We start from the raw sequence: 19,656 nt of genomic DNA, 5'->3' as shown, positions 1-19,656 counted from the left end.
TGGCAAACAAAGAGCCTCATTGATGACAGAGAGAGTAAGAGAGTGAACCAGTTGTGAAATCGCTTTTTTTTTCTTTACAGACCTACAATCTCTGGCAGAGGGACAAAGGTAGCCCTCTGGGACCCCTTAACCCCTCACACACACACACACACACACACACACACCTCTCCTTCACAAAAGAGCTGGCTCCACAGCTGCCTCGAGTCCCCCATCCCTCCCCACTTCCATTATTTTTAATCCCCCAGTGAAAGCTCCCCCAATTTCTTCCCCTTTCCCAACGCCCGAGCCCCACCCCCTCGCTTTCACACGACACACATACACCCCCCATCACCACCGTCACCCTCTTCGCCCCGCACGACAGCCCCCCACCCCTCTCTCCCATTCTGAGGTCTCACAAAGTCGTCAGCTGTCATATCGTCTCTCTGACACACTGGCTGGACTCTCACTTTAATTACGAACCCCTGAGCCTGATTATGGTGCGGGTACATGAGGCCTCTCCAGTAACCAGCGCGTACCAACCAGGGTTCAGTGGTGTGCACGTGACTGGTTGATGGGGTTGATGAACTTTGACCCAGCAGTGACGACAGGTTGATGTTTACCCCGTCCACCATCTGATGGTCTCTTACATATTTTCTGTTTTGTTTTTTTGTTTCTGCCTTTTAATTCGCCATCTTTTTTGACATGAATGTCAACTAATAAGCTGCTTCGAATGCAACCTTTGTTTCTTTCGACAGTTAATGAAAAAAAGATAAAACAATTGCACAACAAACTGTACTTTGGCAAGCAGTTGCTTATTATTTTAACACAACTGATGACAAGAGCGCAACAAAAGAGAATAATTTGACCTCTTTTCTGCACAATTGTTACCTTCAATCATGGTATTTATTCGCAGCCTCGGTGTTTCCCAGCAATTATCAAATCTTTCACGTGTGTCCTCTCATCAATAAACTTGAGCTGCGTTCTATAAAACTCCTACTTTCATCTGCCTCCAGCCTCTAGCCGTCTGTTGTTGTAAATCATACAACCGTGTTCCATATGGTTGTCATTAATAAAGATGAGGTCACACTTCCAGTCAGACCTCACCCTCCACGCTCACACGCACACTGAAGCTCAAACAACATTTCGTTACACTCGCGCGCACGCTCACGGGTGCGCAGCCACTCGCAGCCACATCGATACTCTGCAGAGAGGGTGGCCTATAAAGCTGGAGAGAGGGAGTTAATTAGTGTTTTAGCTGATTGCTAATTGCCACTTTCTTCCGCCTACTTACGAACAACGCGGTGAAGGAGAAGAAGAGAGAGGAAGCAGAGGGATGTTTTTTTTTTACTTCTGCTACTATCAGAAACTTGTTCATTTACTTCTAATTGCTCGTGTCCATCCTATCTTCATCGAGTACGCCCTCGTTTCTCTCCTCTTCTTTTAAGTTGAAACTTTTAGCTGAAACAAGGTTTCAGAATTATTCACCTCATTAATTCCCATAAAAGTTTATGGTTAACTGTAACTCTGTCCAACAGGGATGGCTCTGTAGCACTTTTTCCATGTCTGATACTGATACTGTGTGTCTGCCGATACCAGTTCCAGTCTTATTCCATCTTTTTCTTCCAACAATCAACTAAGATGCTAATAATACATTAGCTTGACACGCGTCAGGACTCCAGATGTCATTTGTCATACTAACCACTGATGACACATCTGTCTTTACAGCATGTGGTGCTAAGTTTGGTATGTATTCACATTATAGATTTTGCTTATGGATCATGGGTAATGTGTAGTTTAATTGAGAGAAGGGTGACATTTTTACAGAAGATCTCTCTTAAGCCATCTACATGAATAAGCACCAGTACAGACCAGTGGAGATTTGAACCAGTGTTCATATAATCACATATTACGTGTGTTACATATCTGCATCAGCCTAAAACCTTATGGTTTGCCCTACATGAGGCAAAATTCCTCTTACTGACATAATAAAATCTTATTCCCAACTGTTCTCAATAACTGTTTTGGACAGACATTGTGAAAAGGTGACAGCGCTTATTATTCTCTATTTTGTCCTCATTAAACCAGAAGAAACTGAAATTGAAAGGAGCTTAAATTAGCAGGAGCTTTCAGTGGCTGGAGTCCATTGTGTTTTTGCCAATCAACACTATTCTTGGTGATATGAGATGACATGGGATAGAAGTCAAGAAACAATTTTTCTTGGCCAGCGCTCTCACTGATGGTCCACACTTTGGCTCCGTTTCTTCTGCTCACTCAAAGGAAGCAACCTGACTTCTGCTCAGACGTTGATCAAATTTCTCAAAGCGTAAAAGCTGGGTTAGAGTTACAGTACGAGCCCTCCTCCCGAGCCAGAGAGTTTTATTTGTTTTTCCAATGTGGATTTATGTCATGTTGGAAGGGGAGCGTGCATTTGAGTGCAAAATCTCGTCAGTTTGAGTAGCAGTGCATGCAGGGACGAGCTGGAGCAGAGAGTTCAAGCATAGTTGAGGATGTTTTAGTGTGTGAGACTTTTGCACAGTTTTCACTTTCTCAGGCTACGTGTCCACAGTGTAGAGCCAAGTCCCAGCTCGCACATTCACAAACACTCATGCACGGGCATACATGATGTCAGACGCACAAAGACATACTTAGAAGCATGCACGCATGCTCTCACACCCTGAAGTCCCAGCTGTAACAAATGGGGACCAGATTGTGTATGACGATGATGATGTAAAAGACCAGGCATGCTGGTCTCCATGGTTGACGAGCTTTGTTGAGTAAATGTTCAGTGTGTGTGTGTGTGTGTGGGGGGGGGGGGGGGGGGGGTCAAACCCTGGTCCACGTGCCATGAGCTATTAAACGGCTCTCGTCGTTTCCCTGTAGGATTCATCATGTGGTGCTGCAGTCAATCAGAAACATGCATGTGTGGGTTGACAGAATAGGTTTACTTCACTGTACCTATTTGTTCATTTCGTGTTTGCTAATGCTTGTTTATGTTTCACAAAGATGATTACGTAATGAAGCTCGTTTGATTTGTGTTTTTCACTTCTGAACAAAAAAACTTTCCTCTGCTCTTTTCATGATGGGCTCGAGCAGCAGCCTCCAGGGCTGAGAAATGAAGCCAATACCTGAGTGCCAAAACTGCAGTTCCTCAAATGGCCACTTGAGGCAACCTTTAGTAAAACTCATAGGCCTTTACACAAAAAATAAAAATTTTTACAACCTTGTTAAAAAACAGCTTTGGTCTTGTTAATTTTGTTTGTACTCCTTCACAGTAACTGTACAAAGATTCATTTTGTTTATAAGGCAACTGAGTTTTTTTAAATTCCAAAGTTTGCATTAAGAGAAATCGGGCAGGGAGTAGCTCTAGGACTGTACTACCACAATCTCAGCTAACTTGAGTCACTTATATGAACTTCTCAACCATGTTTGTGTTTTTTTTAAAGAATTTTTAATGCTGTTACCTGAAGAATAATGGTTTGCTATGAGGTTAATTGTACTAAACAGAGGTCAAAAAGGCTCCGGTTCTGTTTTGGTCATTGAAATTCTATATTAAGTTATATGGCACTAATTATCAGGGATCTGTGTGAGTCTAAAAATGTGAGTCCACAAACCAAATTCCATCTTTTGACGAATATGTTTTTGTGGCCATCATGTCATGTAAGGTGAAACATATCAGACTGTTACAAATTTGCGCTGTTGCTACAAAACAATGTGCTTTTGTTAAATCCACTGTCTTTCACTTATTGATCCTTTTAGATACTTAAAACCTTTTTGGTATATCTTAAAGACTAAAACTGCATTATAGTGTTTATAAAGTATGGAAATTGTGCCACTCATCATTTTGTTTCTTAGGTCTAGCCACCAGAGTAAAAGGTTTTCTTTCAGTATTACTATAACGTTTGGTAAAACTTAATAAGCAGAGCAGGGCACTAACATTACAGAGCTACATTAGCTGACTGCGTGGCAAATGTGATGTCAAGACATCGGTCTTTGGTGCTAAAGAGAGAGCGGATTGTATGAAGGCTCGAATTCAAACACCTGATTCTCTGCAAAGTTGTGAAAATGCTGATAAAGTGAGACAAGTATTCTCATAATGCTTGTCTCAGCTTGGCTCCAAAGATACTCTGAGTGACATCTACTTTATCTGTGCATATGTGTGTGTGTTTCCAAGGAGCATGAGTCAGAAGACAAAGGGTGTGTTCAACTGAGAGAGAGTGGAAGGAAATGAGAGGAAGTATTAGGAATGTAGGGGAAAAGGAGAGAGGAATACAGTGTATATATGCTGGATTCATATAGCAAGAGCTGTAAAAAATATACATCAAAAAGTGGTTGTGTTTCACTTTGAGTTACTGCTGTGTCTTTAAAGATAACAAATGACTGAATGAAGGCATGATGAGAAAAATGTTTTTAGATATTTCATAAAATATTATGTTAGTGCATCGTGAGATTATTACACGTCATAGACTTCTGTTTTTTTTTCTTCCAATAAGAGCTTTTCTGACCACATTATGTTTAAGTTTACCCTCCAAGGATTGGGACACTCAAGTAAAAGGGACAGTAAATATAGTGCAGTGAAGAGGAGATAAGGGGTGATATGGGATCACCAGTCTACTTCTGTTTTTAAGCTGTGACTTTAAGATCTTCCAGGTTTTTTTCAAAGGTAATGCTCAAAGTACTTTTGAAATTAGTACAGTATGCACTAAGAACGTTGCCAGCATGTTTCATTTTGCCTCTGAGGAATGCTTTTAGGATCTATAGTTGAATCTGTAAATCATCCTTCTAGTGTGCGAGAGGTCTCAGAGAGAGAGATAGTGTTTTTAGTGTGTGTGTGTGTGTGTGTGTGTGTGTGTGTGTGTGGGTGTGTGTGTGAGAAAGAGAGGGAGAAAAAGAGGTTGACAGCAGAGTTGGGGCAGCTGACAAAGTAACGGGGCAGTTGTAGTCACATGGGGAGTAGAGATGGATTTGGGGGGATTTGAGGCTATAAAAGGGTGGGGACAAGGAGGCTTAGGCCAGCTGACACTGTCCACATCACAGATAGATGCACACACACACACTCAAAATAATGACAGTAAAAAATGAGCATGCTGCCTGGCTCCAAACATTAAGAAAACACACATGCACTGTGCACATACACACAACAAACAGCCACACCAGCACGTGCACACTTGAACAGAGGCTACAGTCGACTGTTTAGTTAACTTTGAGGTCTTGGGACACAAGGCAGCATGGGTAAAAGAGTGGAAGGAGGGTGTGGGTGTGTGTTTTGGGAAGGGAGACAGGTGTGGCTCTATCAAGGCAGTTGTGCGACACCAGATACCAACAGTGGAGATAACACTCAACAAGTTGGAGAAAGAGAGGCGAAGTGTGCATCTGTGTAACTCTCTGTGTGCTTGAGAGGAAAGAGAGGCAGAGAGAGATCATGAATATGATGCCAGAAAAAGGGGCAAACATGAACATCAAGCTGTGCATAGGGTCAGTGTGTTAACTGGTGAGCAATGATTTCGTCTCCACTCACGCCGACACAAATCCATGCTGATGAGCAAGGCATCAGCTTGATTGCAGGTTGATTTTTAAAAATTCATATATTCTTTTTACTGAGAATTGTCATCAAAAATCAAAAATCTTTAGGAACTCGTGAACTTTGCATTTATGTCTACTGTTCCATTCTCAGCAACTTGATTTGGTAAGTCATTTAGTTACAGCAGATCAGATAAGATATCAACACAGCGAGTGACGTGTTTTCACATGTCAAAAATGGATCTGTGGTGCAAATGTGGTAAAAAAAACCCCAAAAGGTTTAAGCTCCTGATGTGGTCAACACAGAGGAAGAAAGCAGACTCAAAGAATGAAAGAAGAAGAGGACAAGAGAAAGAAAACGTACTGACTCAGAGCGAAAGGCTCAGAATGAGAGAAAGGAAAATCTCCTCTCGCTCTCTCGTTATGACACTTCATTATAACAACGGTCACTTAGTGTGTGTGTTTGAGAAAGATGTCTGCATTTCTGCTTATGCGTCTGCATCTGTGTGTGTGTGCATGTGTGTGTGAGGTGTGAGTAAAATCAGAACAGTGTTGAACTCGTTTGGGTGGACCAAGAATTCACACGAGGTCCAGTTACCGCGCAGGCCCTCCGAGGACACAAACGAGCTGTGTGTGTGTGAAAGACAGATGAGTATGCGAGTGATTAGGTGTGTATATATAGTTGTCTGTGGTTACATAGTGAGAGGTGTGACTTTCTAGAGAGCTGGATAGCTGAGCTAACTGTATATAGTGTGTGTGTGTATCTGCGTTCTTTCCACAAGTGTGTAAGTGTGCGGAAGGGTTCCTGCAATGTCACTATTTAATGACAAGGGACAAGAATACGTGAGTCTGTTTGGTCTATGGGGAAGACCCAGTGGAACACATTTCTACAGCTGTCCCGCTGCTTGCGTCGATGCCAGTGCCATCACTTCCTGTGTGATCTGTATCCTGTTTGATATTTAGTTTCACCTGCTCATCGAAAGACATTAATAGAATTTCTACATTCACCCGTTGGAGGCAAATCGCTGACCATACAGCCAGAAAACAGCTACGTGATGCAGTTTTATTTTCTTACATCTCCACCAAACAGCAAAGGAATTTTCCTGAGTCACATGAACCTTAGTGGGCGTGCCTGACTACCTTTTCTCCCTACTTTACAACATCAGTCCACATTATTTTTGTGTCCTCAGATCAAGTATCCCTGTATCCTCCGTAAAGTTTATCATGTAATGCATTCGCTTTTTTAATCTTTCTTCAGGATCGTCTTTATGTCAGTGAACAGCCGCTGGACTTTCATGCTGACACGTCCCTGCTGCGAAAATGTCACGTTAAATTATTAAGTGACAAAGGTGTAATAATGGTGGTGTTCATTTCATGAAATCACACGTTAGTTAGTGAAGTCTTGCCTGGAAGTTTTGACCATCAAAATCTTAGATTAATGTATCCAGATGTGACAAGCAAGGAGCTGATCTGGCCGAGAAACAGTGCTCGTGTGCTACTTTTCGACTCTAATGGTGACCTTAACCTGAAAAATGAAGTCCCAAGGTAAGACATCATGGAAACCAAGAGTCAGCTGCAGCTCTTTCTGCAGCCAGAGGAGTCACCCTCTGCTGGCCATTACATTTCTGTGCCAATGCACTTGCACACAGGCTTCACTTTTCAGACCTGTTCACCTGGGTGTAATCACATTTTCATCAACTGGTCCATGTAGTGTTAACTGCACGATTGCACCTCCTGCTGATCCAATTGAGTTCATACTCTCTGTCTTCTAATTTCTGTCATTAATGAAACCCTGCTTTTCTGTGTTATCATGTAGTGAAGCAGGTTTCCCCGTTATTTCAGATACAGTACATGTTTTTGTAATAGGCTGAAGGATGTGTGACACAGAGATTGATTTTTGTCCAGTGAAAGTAGTTGCAAAACACTTTTTGCAACAAAACAAGAAACGGGCGTAAATCTCAAGGAGATCTTATTTATTTTTCCTTGTAATATTTGGTGACAACTAAAAGAGACACTGTCTCTTCTCTTCTCTGTCAGACAGGTGAAAGAAATTTTAATAAAAGGACACATTTGCTGTTTGTACTTTGTATGTTTGCTATGCCCAACCCATACACTGGTACATGAAGAGATACCTCTCCTCCCTGGAAGACCACAGTTTAATTCGAACAGTGTTTTCCTCTCTGTTTTCTACTTGTTGCTCAGAGCACGCTGGCAGCTCTTAGATGAATGTGACAGCAGGTACAACAAAGTGATGGAGAGACAGAGAGAGAGGAGCAAAAGTGGGGATAGAAAGAGGCAGCAATGAAAAGGAGTAGAGGAAAAAGAAAAGGGCGAATAGCCGAAGGCTAAAGAAAAGCAAAGCGGGTCGAAAGGAGGAAAAAGAAAAGAGAGAAAAATTTGGGAAGGGAGGCAGTCATGGCATGTTTTCAGCTGTTTGCTTGGCCTGGCCTGGGTCACTTGGGCAACACCGATACCGCTGCCAAAGAAAGGAAGACAAGAGAAGAGAGGGAGAGAGGAAAGGAGGGTAGGATGACTGGAAATGGGAGGAGAGGTAGAAAGGGTGGATGCTGAAAACAAACTGTGAGCAAAAGCTGTTTCTGTTTTTGTGAGAACAAACTGAACGTTCCCGCTTTGATTTAATGAGTTGGGGGAAAAAAGAATCCTGCACAGCATCAATGATTCAGATGTTTTAGAATTTAGGAGCTAGAATTTGATCAACTTGAGAATAAATAAAGAGGAAGGTTCACAGACCAGAAGTATATCAGACAGTTCTGAGAGGAGGATGCCTTCAAAATAAAAGTCTTGATTTGAGCTAATGAAGGTTCATTCAAGAACAGTGTAAACTTTGTGGTTTAAAAGAGAGTGATAAGAATACAGTAAAGAAATGAAAGAGAAGTGAATATAAGTAAAAGAAACTTGAGAAATGTACAGACTTATTTAGTTAATGTAAGTATTAACCATTTGAAAATCTACAAAACATGTTTTTACCTGTAATTAAGTTAAACTTATAGTTATGTTGTAAATGGTGCCTGCATATGCACAGAAAGGCTGGAGCAATGTGACAGTGTTTCCTGCAAAAATAAAGGTCACAAAAGTTCAAATTCCTGCTGCAGCGAACATCTGGCTGCTCCTGTTATCACAACTTTTGAAGGTTTTCTATTATTAAAGGATTTTTTAACAAGCAGTGGCAACCTCATTTATCTTACTGTTAGTAATGTACCGCTGCCCATTTATCACAGATTTTTAGAAATACTTTAAAAGCCATGTTTTCAAAGAGCTCTGAGCTGTGCTGCTTGAAAATATGGATGGAAGAAGTGTTCGTGAAGTCAGCAGATAACCGGAAAGGGACTTTGTGGACTGGAGGCGTGAAGGACACGGAGGTGGAGATTGGACGGAGAGCAGCAGGTCTCTCCAAGTGAAAAGCCTTACATCAGAGCAGAGGAATTCCTGCCTTTTCTTCCAGCTTCTTTTGTTACTCTTTAGAAAGAGTTGCCTTAGTCTTCTCGCCGAGTGCTCTGTCACTGCCGGACCTCTAGACAGATAAAAGATGGGGGGAGGGCGGAGGTGATGGGGGAGGAAGGAGATGGGGGAGAATGAGTGAGCAGAAACAGTGAGGGAGAGAAGGGGAGAGAGGATGACAGGAAACCATGTTTTTACAGTACCTTGGGCTGCTTTAAAAACAAAGAACGTGGATGAAAGGATCGGCACAACTCTCTGAGTAGGTCCTCCAACAAAGAAGAGAGCTGCACAAGCCAGAGTTTATTATGAAAAAAATAGTAATGCTGAATAATTATTAGGTGCAATAATTTGAGTAACTACTTATAAAACTGAGATCATTGTGTAAGTTGGCCTTTTATGGATTCATTTGCTTGCATTCTCTCCTCTGCAGCATCTGATGCTTTTATAGTTTTTTATGATCCTGTCTTTCTCGGTTCTAAATGATTTTGTACAATACCTCTTCAGATTCTTGTTGGATTGCTCTTATTGTGTGTGTTTTTGGATATTGTATTTAGTATTTTTAGTATTTATTTATTTATTGTCATTGTCAAGAACAATGAAATTGCGTTTGGGGCTTCCATACAACCCAAAAAAAAGAAGAAAATAATAAATACCCCTTAAAACCCAAGTGTACATATTTAACCCAGTGTGACTCCAATGCAATAAGACAATCCTTAGCAATAATGTTCGTAGAAATTCAGACAAAGACCTGAGAAACATGAGAAACTGTACTTAAGGTGGTACCTCTAGTCGTGCTTTGTTCTGCTGGGTGCTTGTTAGTGCTGATTGGTAGTATTCACAGCGAGCACGCCTGAGAACAAAAGGATTTTATTATTAAAAACTAGCATTCAGGTCGAGTGGACGCCGTAATCTGGAAAGAGAACATTTTATGTCGAGACTATTCACACCTCAGCCTGATGAAAACTTTAGTTTTTCCTGTTTTGCTGTTTTAAAGCCAGTAAAACTCAATAAAGACCAGTGAAGCTTTGCCCCCAGGCTAGTTGTCCACGGTAACTCCGGGATTTAATATGTTTTTCCTAATTGACCATGATTTTGTCTGGTGTAAATAATGCGGGGGCTGTTGGGAGAGTGTGTGTTACAGGCCCGTGGGCACTCGGGGAGACCAGATGATTCTGTGCCAGCTTGTTACAAAGCAACCATCACATTTTCATCCACGTAAGCTACAGTGCTGGGACGCACTTTTCATTTTTGTCTTTTCTTTAATGTTTCTCTAGAACTTTTTGTTTTTCTGGTTTCCTTTCATCTTTGATTTCTTTTGCTTTCTTTCTGCGACTCCCCCTTGAACCTTTTTCCTTCTCTTTGGTTTCTTCTCCTTGTCTTTTCTTATTCCATATGTCAGCTCTTCTTTCCTTTTTTCCTTCTTTACATAATTCCTTCCTTCCTTCCTTCCATTTTCTTCTCTCTCTTCTTCTTGTCTTTCTGTCCTCTCTTCATTTTAATGAAGACTTGGTTGGCTGCAGCAGAGAACAGGTCCAAGTTTCCTTACTGCCCCTGATTACATCAGCACATGCAGTCATGCTCTCTCTCTCTCTGTCTCTCTCTCTCTCACTCACACACACACACACACACACACACACACACACACACACACACACACACACACACACTCTTTTTGGAAAAACAACTCATGACATCACCAGCAGCTGCCCAGCTGCATAAAAGAGTGTGTGTTTGGTGTATGTGCACAACAGTGTGCGTTTCTGTGTGTGCACGGTCAGAGGGGTGATACTGTTAGTTGCCTAGGTAACAGAGCAGGATCAGTCAAACAGTGAAGACCAACTCGAACAAAACTTCGAGGAGTTATGCAACACTTTGCAACAGTTTCTAGTCTTCTATCTCGCTCCATCCCTCTATTCCTCTGCATGGTCCCACGCCTCTGCTTTTGCCCCCACAGCTGGAACAGCTGTTTGGCCCATACACCTTTTGTAACTCAATATGGAAGTCAGTGCAGTCGTTTCTATTGGCTTATTAAGGTTTCAGTCAATGAATCCATCCATCTCTTGTGACAGAGGCCTACTGGTCAGCTTCAGCCCTTTTATCCCTTCAAAGTGCTGGTCTTACTGTGGGACAGGAGGAAATTAGACATACATACATAAATTATCAGTTCATTAATTTTAAGAAAAACTATTAGAGTCAGTTAACAGGCTTGTTGGGCAACATTAAGAAGGCTACTCTGTTACTCTATTGCTTTATAACACTGGAAAGATTGACTATTAAAAAACAGATCAATGGGTAAAATGTTGAATAAATCATAAAGATAAGGAGTTTAATTGTATTGCTAGAAGAAATGCCGAATTTGTACTAATCAAAACTGAAAAATGTTGTAAATTACTGAAAAATCCAGTGCCTGCCTCTTCAGCTGTATGTTTGCAAAGTTTAAAAGTTTAAAGCAATACTTTTAAGACACATGTGACAATATGCACGACTAAACATGAGCACTGAGCGCTGAAACGTTAACAAAGCTCACAGAGTTGAAACGTATCTCACCAAACTCCTGCTGCTTTGAATCTTTGGATTTTAATAATGGACTGATATTGATTTAATAATAGCAGACACATAATAAGGTGTGCTAAAGAAATGTAATAACCGCATTTGAATGAGACTTGGTCAGATATTCACTTGTAATGTCAGAGTAGCTTCGATGAAAGATTGAATCCAGGAGGCCAGTTAGAGGTCAGATACCACCTCCTGCACCAAACTTCAATTTAAAATTTGTGACCTTCATGTCTTTAACTTTATTCTTTTTCCCATCAAACTTCTCCCTGTCTGCTGTTCTATATTGGCTACTGTAGTTTCCTAAGCTACTTTATATACTCTTTAAACCCCTAAAACAACAAGGTGTTAAACTGCACCCCTAACAGACGGCTAATCCAGCAGATCTGATCAAAGGTAGCCAGTTAACCTGAGCTTATCCGCAGCCTAAGGAGATCCGTTTAATGAGCTTACATTAAACCAGCGCCACGTCTCACTGTGCTTCCAATCGGCTCCAATGAAGCCTTAGAGGTTATTTATATTAAGAGATGGAGACTCACTTTCTCTCTCCCGCTCAGACTGTGGCCGTCTTCTCGCCTCAGTTTTTGTCTCTTTATACCTGCTTTCGGTCATTTTGCACCTGTCTGTGTCTCTCTAACTGTCTCCCTCTCAGTTTTAGCTTGTGGCGTGAATTTGTCTTTGTAGAGGAATGAAAGAAATCAGCAACAAAATAAGAAAAGACAAAAGGAGAGAAAAGGCAAATAAGTAACCACAAGAGATATTTGTTTTTTTATTAATCAACTGATAATACAAACTTAACGAGTGATGTTCAGGTAAATTATAAATCGTATGTAGGTCACGCTCAAAGCAAAAGCCAACATTTCTCTGCACATCTTGCAGAATCTCTGCTTCTTTGGTCTCTCCTTGTCTCTGTTTTTCTGACATTACTTTGTTATGACAGGTCTCACAAAGGTTTCCCTCTCTGCATCCCAGGCTGTCTCTCTCCCTCCTCGTCTCTGTTTGTCCCCCTCTTTCTCTGTTGTCACTCCATTTTGACATCGGCATCGTGACTCTGTGCTGATCTGCCTCCCCCTCTCTGCGTTTCTGTCCATTTCTCTGCCTTTGCGTCTCCCTCCTCTTCGCTTGATGTTTTTTAGATGTGACAGAAGTCGTGTGAACCTCTGTATCTCTTTCTATCATTTGTCGTTCTCTCTGCCACTGATGTTTTTTCCATCAGAGGGGTGCTGGAAGTAAAGAAGCTGTACATCTTGGCACAGCAGGCGATGAACATCGTGTACCTGTGAACACAGGACCTCTGGCGTTTCTGTCACATCTCGTCTCTGTTATTCCTTTCTGATGTTTCCCAAATATTTTTTTTTTATTTTTTTTTTTAAGTTTGAAAACTTTCTCCAAACAGGGAACTTCGGGGATCTAGAGAGCTCTCGGGGGATTATTTTTTTCAAATGAGTCACTTTGCAGGAAATTACCAGAATATATTTGACAAGTTGTTTCGCACGTTCACCGCACTTGCTGCCGGTTTTCAGCCGAGCTGTGGTGGAAACCAGACTGTTTACGCCTTTAGTGGTTGCTAGAGCTGGAAAACAACATTAATAAACCAAGAAGAAATACGTTTTTTCAGGTCATGGCAGCTGTCTCACTTTTTAAGGAGAATTTTCACATTATGATCTGTACATTTATTAACAGAAAGTATTCCTGAGAGACACAGTTTGCAGCTTCATCTTGTCAAACCTTCCTCCAATCTCTGCCTTAATTTAACATTTGCTTCACTAGATCAGGACATTTTATCCACTGAGGACTGACTGAGTTCATACGGATTTACTAAGGCTTTGCTTATCATTTATCATTTATTAATTTGTTGTTTTATTCATTAGAGATTCAGAACAGAATTATAGTTAAATTGTATAGGCCTAGATTTTGAGGGAAATGCAGGGCATAGGTCCTGCTCATAAGACTTGTTCTTGTTTACAAGTTGGCTAACTTAATGCCTACTTTTGTTATTTGTTGAAAATGAAATGAACTGATACAGTCAAGAGTTATAAATTAACTGAAAAATAAATTGAAGGCCACTGTTAGAAACTGAACATATTTATTGATGAAGTGAACAGCTGCACATTTAAAGAGCTTACTTTACCAAACAAAGAGGAAAGGATGTCGGTTTTCATGCCAACGCAGGAGGAATGTTAAATGACAAAAATCGATCTACTAGAGGAACAAATATTCAAACGTAATGCAGATTGCTTGAAAGACTTGCATTATGTTCCATTATAGTTTAAATTGCCAGTGGGTGCCTGACTTTAGCACTTTGGTTTATATAAAACCATCTCCACATTAAAATGTTGCAGACAAAGCCACACATTTGTATATGAAAATTCACCAAAATGAGCAAATGAATTGCTTGGCCTCCAGATTTTTACTGTTTTTGTACATTTGGAAGTTTGCAGGAGGCATTTTACAAAACAATAAAAATAGCAAAACTACCCCAGCCTTTACTACATCGTTAAGATCAAATTAGCTCATTTCTGAGAATGCAAGTTAATAGGATCGGAGAGAGGATAATGTCATTTTTCTCGCTTTAATGTTACCGAGGTAGCACATTTTCAACATCTTTGACTTTTAAAGCCACAGGAGCAAGTGTGACATTTCAGTCACCGTGCAAAGTGCTTTCAGCTACAGCAGCCCCAAAGTGGCCGTGTCTCCACCCCCAGCTGGACAAGACTGGACAGAATGAATCATGGCTGCCGGTTGTAGGTTGACCGCTCTGTTTCAATTAACAGACAGAGAGACATCTTTGTTAAGTGGACGCACTGCAAATACATCAGTGTACTCAGTGCAAGCCCACAATACTTACTGCACGGTTATCCTCATCTCATATTCATTACCCTCGTTCAAAGTATTCTCACTGTAAACAAAGCAAACGTTAAGCGTCTTCCTTCTTCCGTTTTCAGTATTCCAGTAGCAGAGGACATGCGTGTCCCCTCCCACTGCAGGATAGTTTCTTTGATCTCTGTCGTGTTAATGTGGCTGTTATTGTTCTCTTTTTTTTAGCACAGAGGGACATTCTTGTGTCAGTCATCTTACAGTTTAGTATGCATCACCATACTGAGCATACATATGTTGCTGTGAGTCAGAAATCAGAGGAGAAGCAGCTCTCTGTGCTTTCAGTCTGCTTCCTACGGTGCCGCTCTGGTCATCAGGGAGAGGAGGAGGAGGAGGTGGAGGAGGAGGAAGAGAGCAGTGGAGGAAGGAGTGAGTCATGTTAGTTAGACTTTAATAAAAACAACTGCCAGAGTCCACAGCCTGGATCATGATGATGATGATGATGATGATGATGAGTGTTCTGGTGTTGAACGAAATGCTGTTGGGTCACTTGGTCACTGTGGAAATTGCGAGCTGAAGTTCACGTCTGTTATGAATTTCACAGCCTCTTACTTTTCATTTCCAATCACCGTCACCCTCTTCCAGAAGTTAATGCTCCGGGGGATGACCCTTGTCGGGGTTTTGTGTTTTATGGCTGCCGGTTTGTGCTGTGCGACACCAGACTAGTAGCTGCAACCTGTGCAGTAAATTGCATCCAGAAAAACAATTGCCAGTTAGTTAATAGAAATGCCCCACAGCAGCACGAGTGGATAGATTTCATTGCTATTTCGAACTCGGTGGCATCATTCAGCTGTTGCTGGCACTGTTGCATGTGTTTCATGATAGGAACTGACCAACCTCCTGACCTGAAACTTTGGAGCTTAGTTCTTTGTGTCTCTGATGTGTTTCGTAGGCTGTAATGCTTGCTCCTTTGTGGTTTGCTCCAGTCTATTTATTTGTGCTCTGTTCATAAATCATAAATGTTTGATTTTTGTCATCTTTGCACTCACGTTTTCCAAAACTTGGGGACATTATCTCATTATGAAATGCATTTCAGTGGTGCTGCCTAGCTGTTGTTGCTGTAAGTGTAACTGGTGTTTCTTTTTACTGCTCTTGTTTCAATTATCCGTGCAGCAATGTGAAAAACGTTACCAGCAAGGCCTGACAACACCGCATGAAAGCACCTGCAGTTTTTAAACCATAGTAAGAAAGCACAACTTCACTATGTCCACACTCGTGAATAGCAATGCTATAAATAAGGACTTTATTGTCTTTCTTCCTGCCCTGTGTTCTGTGTCTAAGAAATGCCCTTAAAACATTATGTAAACACAGAAGGTTTAACAACATTGAACAGATATTACTTCAGCAGCTGCAGCATGTCAAGTCTGGAAAAAGCTTCCAGCCGTTAAAATGTCAAATGATGAAGTTCGTTTTACAAGGGGAAATGCTCAAGTCATATACAAAGACACACACACAAACACATAGTGATGTTTTTGCACCGGCGTAGAACTGACTGCCAACAGAGCTCGCTCTCTGAGGGATGCATAAATTCTATTATGTTGGTGCTGTTTTGGCATTTGTATGTTGCTCACTGTCTACGCTTTTCCTGCAGGGAAATAAGACATTGAGACACGAGAATGAGCATGATAATTAAAACACAAACGGCCCCTTAAAACATGAACATAATCAGCAGCCTTTTCGTGTGTCTCTTCATTTAGCAGCTAAATTAAATTTTTTTAAATATATATATATTTTTTTCAGTCTTCCTGCTTTGTGAGATAACAACTTCCAGATAAGATGGTAAAATCTGTGTGTACAGTTTAAAGTTTAAAGCTCCATAAGTTTAGATTACACAAAGTCTGCACATGAACTTTGGTTAATGTTGGGAGAAATAAGGTCAGGATATCATCTTTCTATCATCTTTTCTGTTCTTATGTTTGTTCTTTGTTCATATGTAGCACACAGCAGGCGAGAGCCAGTTCACTTCTCACACACTGTCACTATTGGAGATACTCAATTTGGTTTAGGCGAGGGAGCTGGATGCCTGTTCCCTCACTGTGAATTCACCAGACAATTACCTGCTGATTCTCACACACGCTTAATCGGATAGCATACAGACTTTGTAGCAGGGAGCTGGCAGGTTCATTTCTGATCTGATCGAGTCGGACGTACGCTTTCTTCATGTGCGTCTGCTTGGTGATGTCTAGAGTGGTTCAGGGCTGTAGCAGTGTGTGGGAACGGCTTTTGGTTTCTCCTCAGTCTTTCATCAGACAAACTACCTGCTGACAGTCTAATTTATTAACTGGCTGGGAGAAGAACGTGGAACAACCAGAAGACAAAGACATAAATTTATCTCAGGAGCTGAAGACCAAAGAGAAAGAAAACTAAAAACTGTTCAAATAACACAACTCCAAATGGATGCTCTAATTTTTCCATATCTGTTGGATGCATACATTTAATAACTTTACATGAGTGGTAATGTGTCACAGTGATAATGAACCCCATTACTTCAAATTATGCACCAAGTTTAATGTCAATGCGTGAAACAGTTGCTGAGATATGAGCCTACTTCCTGTTTGCTTCACAGCTCGATTCACTGCTTCAAAAGTCAAAAATCCGTATATCCTTTTCTTAAAATCCAATATGCTAGAAAGTGAGGAAAGAAAATCAATGTGAGTTTCATTTCCAGAAAATGTTTAGGCAAAGATGGTGATTAGAGTGCTGTTACACATTAGAGTGCCACACTTGATTATGTGAAATTACTCACAAAAACCAAAAAGTTTATTTTGCTAACACAAAAATGACTCAGGGACTATTTCTTGATTCCAGTCTGGGAAAAAAAGGTGTGCAAGAAATTATAGCAGTGCTTTGGGATCCGCTTGGCCTGCAATGAAAAGCACAATGTGTTTTTTATTAAATGCATATTCACTGATCTCTGTGTGAATATTTTTGTAATGGGACTAAGCAGGTCTTTGTTGGTGCAGCACAGCTGTACGGCAGCTTCAATATGATCTCCAGTGACAGAATGGCCTTTTCTGCTACAGTCTCGCACACACACACATGCATGTACCCATATTTACAATCTACACATAAAGACAAACCCACACTCGCACACTCATGCCAAGACAATGGCCTGCTAATCCTTGCTTCTGATTGGACGGGTCCAGATTACCCAGAGGGCACCAGCTGTCAGGGAGAGACGAGGCCCAGTTTCCTCAGTATCGTCACACACGTACACACACAGACACACACTCCGATGGTCATGCCGCTCCGCTCACTGATACTCACTAAAAAGCAGAAAGAAATGTTCACCAACACAACGGTAGCGCGAGGCTACAACTGAGAACTGCCAATGTTTAGCTTGATTTGTTGGCCTGTCGTCACGCTCAAACTGAAGCGTTCAGCTGCTGTCATCAGAGGCTGTTTGTCACTGCTGTCACCAAACTGTAAAAATAGGAATGGGAAGTAATACCGCTGTAAAGCTAACAGGCATTGCAAAGGTTCGGCAAGGCCAGGTAGCCAAATTCTGCAAATGCGTAATGTGCTGTGTGTTTTATTTTTAGTGTCAGTTGTCACAACCTCTTCATTCTGCATGTGCAGCTCTTCATCTGAGGGCTGTCCACTAATTAACATATTCACCCTTTAGAAATGTTTCCTTGTGCAGAATTTTACAAACAAAATCCTAAAAGCACTGAAACAGTCTCTCTTGGCTAAAGAAGCTCTTGTTCGGCTTCTGCAATATGTCATCAGTTCCCAACACCCTTGCACAAATATAGCAGTTTAAAACCCACAATCCCTCCTCTCCAGTGCTGCCACACAGGGCCAAGCTGGGCCAAACCGAGACGGTCCAACAATGCAGGGAGAGGCAAGGGACAGGAAGAGCTAAATGACACGCTGCTGGGCCGAGATAAGAGCAGATCCTACTAAGTACTGGACTCAAGGGGGAGGGGGAAAGAGAGAGATGAGAGAGGGTGAAGAAATAGGGATAGAGAAAGGGAGATATAGTGAGGGATGGAGGAAGAGAGTGAGGAAGAAAGTGTGTGTGAGGACAAAAAAAGTAGAAAAAAGAGGAGAGAGTGATAGTAAATGATAGAAAGAAAGAGATTTAGTTTCAGTGCGTTGTTAAAGTGCAGCCGGTCTGAGAGGCTTTGCATTGGCCTAGATTCTCCTCTGTGTCTGTCTGCCCTTCTCTCTGCATACAGCGTGTATTATAGCAATTGTATGCATTTTCATTAGGCAGAAACCTATCTGATTTTCATTGTTCTGCTCCTCCAGCACATTGCTATGAGGTCATCTTGTGCCCCGTGGAGCTTGAGTTCCAGTTTAATAAAAGTTTTTGCTTGCATTATTTTATCAGATTTCATTACAAAAAAGAAGAAAAAGTCATATAGAATTTGTGTTTTTTGTCCGGTCTTATTAATCATCATAATCTTACGCATTGACTCCTCTTTTATTACATCAAGAAACAATACAGTGAAGAGGTAATTCAGTACAGGCTTTTCAATTTAATTTACACTTTAAAATTGCATTACGGTAATAATGTCCATGACATTAATCCTGAACTGATGTGCTTTGCGATTCTGTCAAAAGCCATATAAGTGGGTTTTTTTGTATATTATTACAATTTCTGCAGCTAATCTTTAGCAGATGCAAACGTCATTAAACTGAAGCTAAAAGCTGCATTTTGATTTTCTTCTCCTGCTGAAGTAGTGGAGGGCGAATCCCCCGTGCATCCACAGCTCTGCGTGATGTACTTTGTCCAGCTTATTTGGAGCCGATGCTCAGTTTTAATGCACACACACACATGTGGTGTACACACTGAAGCAGAAGCTTGGAAATTATTACAGCATGTTTGATTTTTTTTCTTGTGCCCTGGGGATTAATTTCCTGATTGGACGAAATCCTGGAAACAGACATAAACTGAGCGATGCCGATATGTTCAGAAGAAGGAGAGAGGAAATATGAACCCTGATGCTTTCTGTGAGGTGAAGAATATCATGTTTTACTAGCTTTCGTGGACACTGCGGCTAATTAGCTTTGACTCCGAACAGCTTTCTCTCTCCCTGGAAAATATACAAACGCACGATGTATTAAATCAATACTTTCATTTGTTATTTGTGTAATTACAAGTTTGTAATTAGGTTTTCTGTTGTGTTTTTTAACAGCACCTATACAAAGTTCATTTTTCTCCACTTCGATCTTTTGTTCTATTTCTTGATAGTTGGTGTTTTCACCCCCTCTCTCTCTTTGTTGCTATTTCCCGCTGCTGCAGTGTTATTTCCCAGTGGGGAT

At 41.1% G+C, this 19,656-nt stretch overlaps 1 protein-coding gene across 2 annotated transcripts in view; it reads left to right on the top strand.

Moving 5' to 3' along the window:
• The window catches only part of nova2 (NOVA alternative splicing regulator 2), a 79,545-nt gene that overhangs the window by 38,113 nt on the left and 21,776 nt on the right, over positions 1-19,656 (top strand). The window lies entirely within an intron of this gene.

Source organism: Astatotilapia calliptera, chromosome 14 (assembly GCF_900246225.1).
Source record: "Astatotilapia calliptera chromosome 14, fAstCal1.2, whole genome shotgun sequence".
In the NCBI taxonomy this organism is placed as follows: domain Eukaryota; kingdom Metazoa; phylum Chordata; class Actinopteri; order Cichliformes; family Cichlidae; genus Astatotilapia; species Astatotilapia calliptera.
This window is presented reverse-complemented; position numbering and strand designations above follow the sequence as displayed.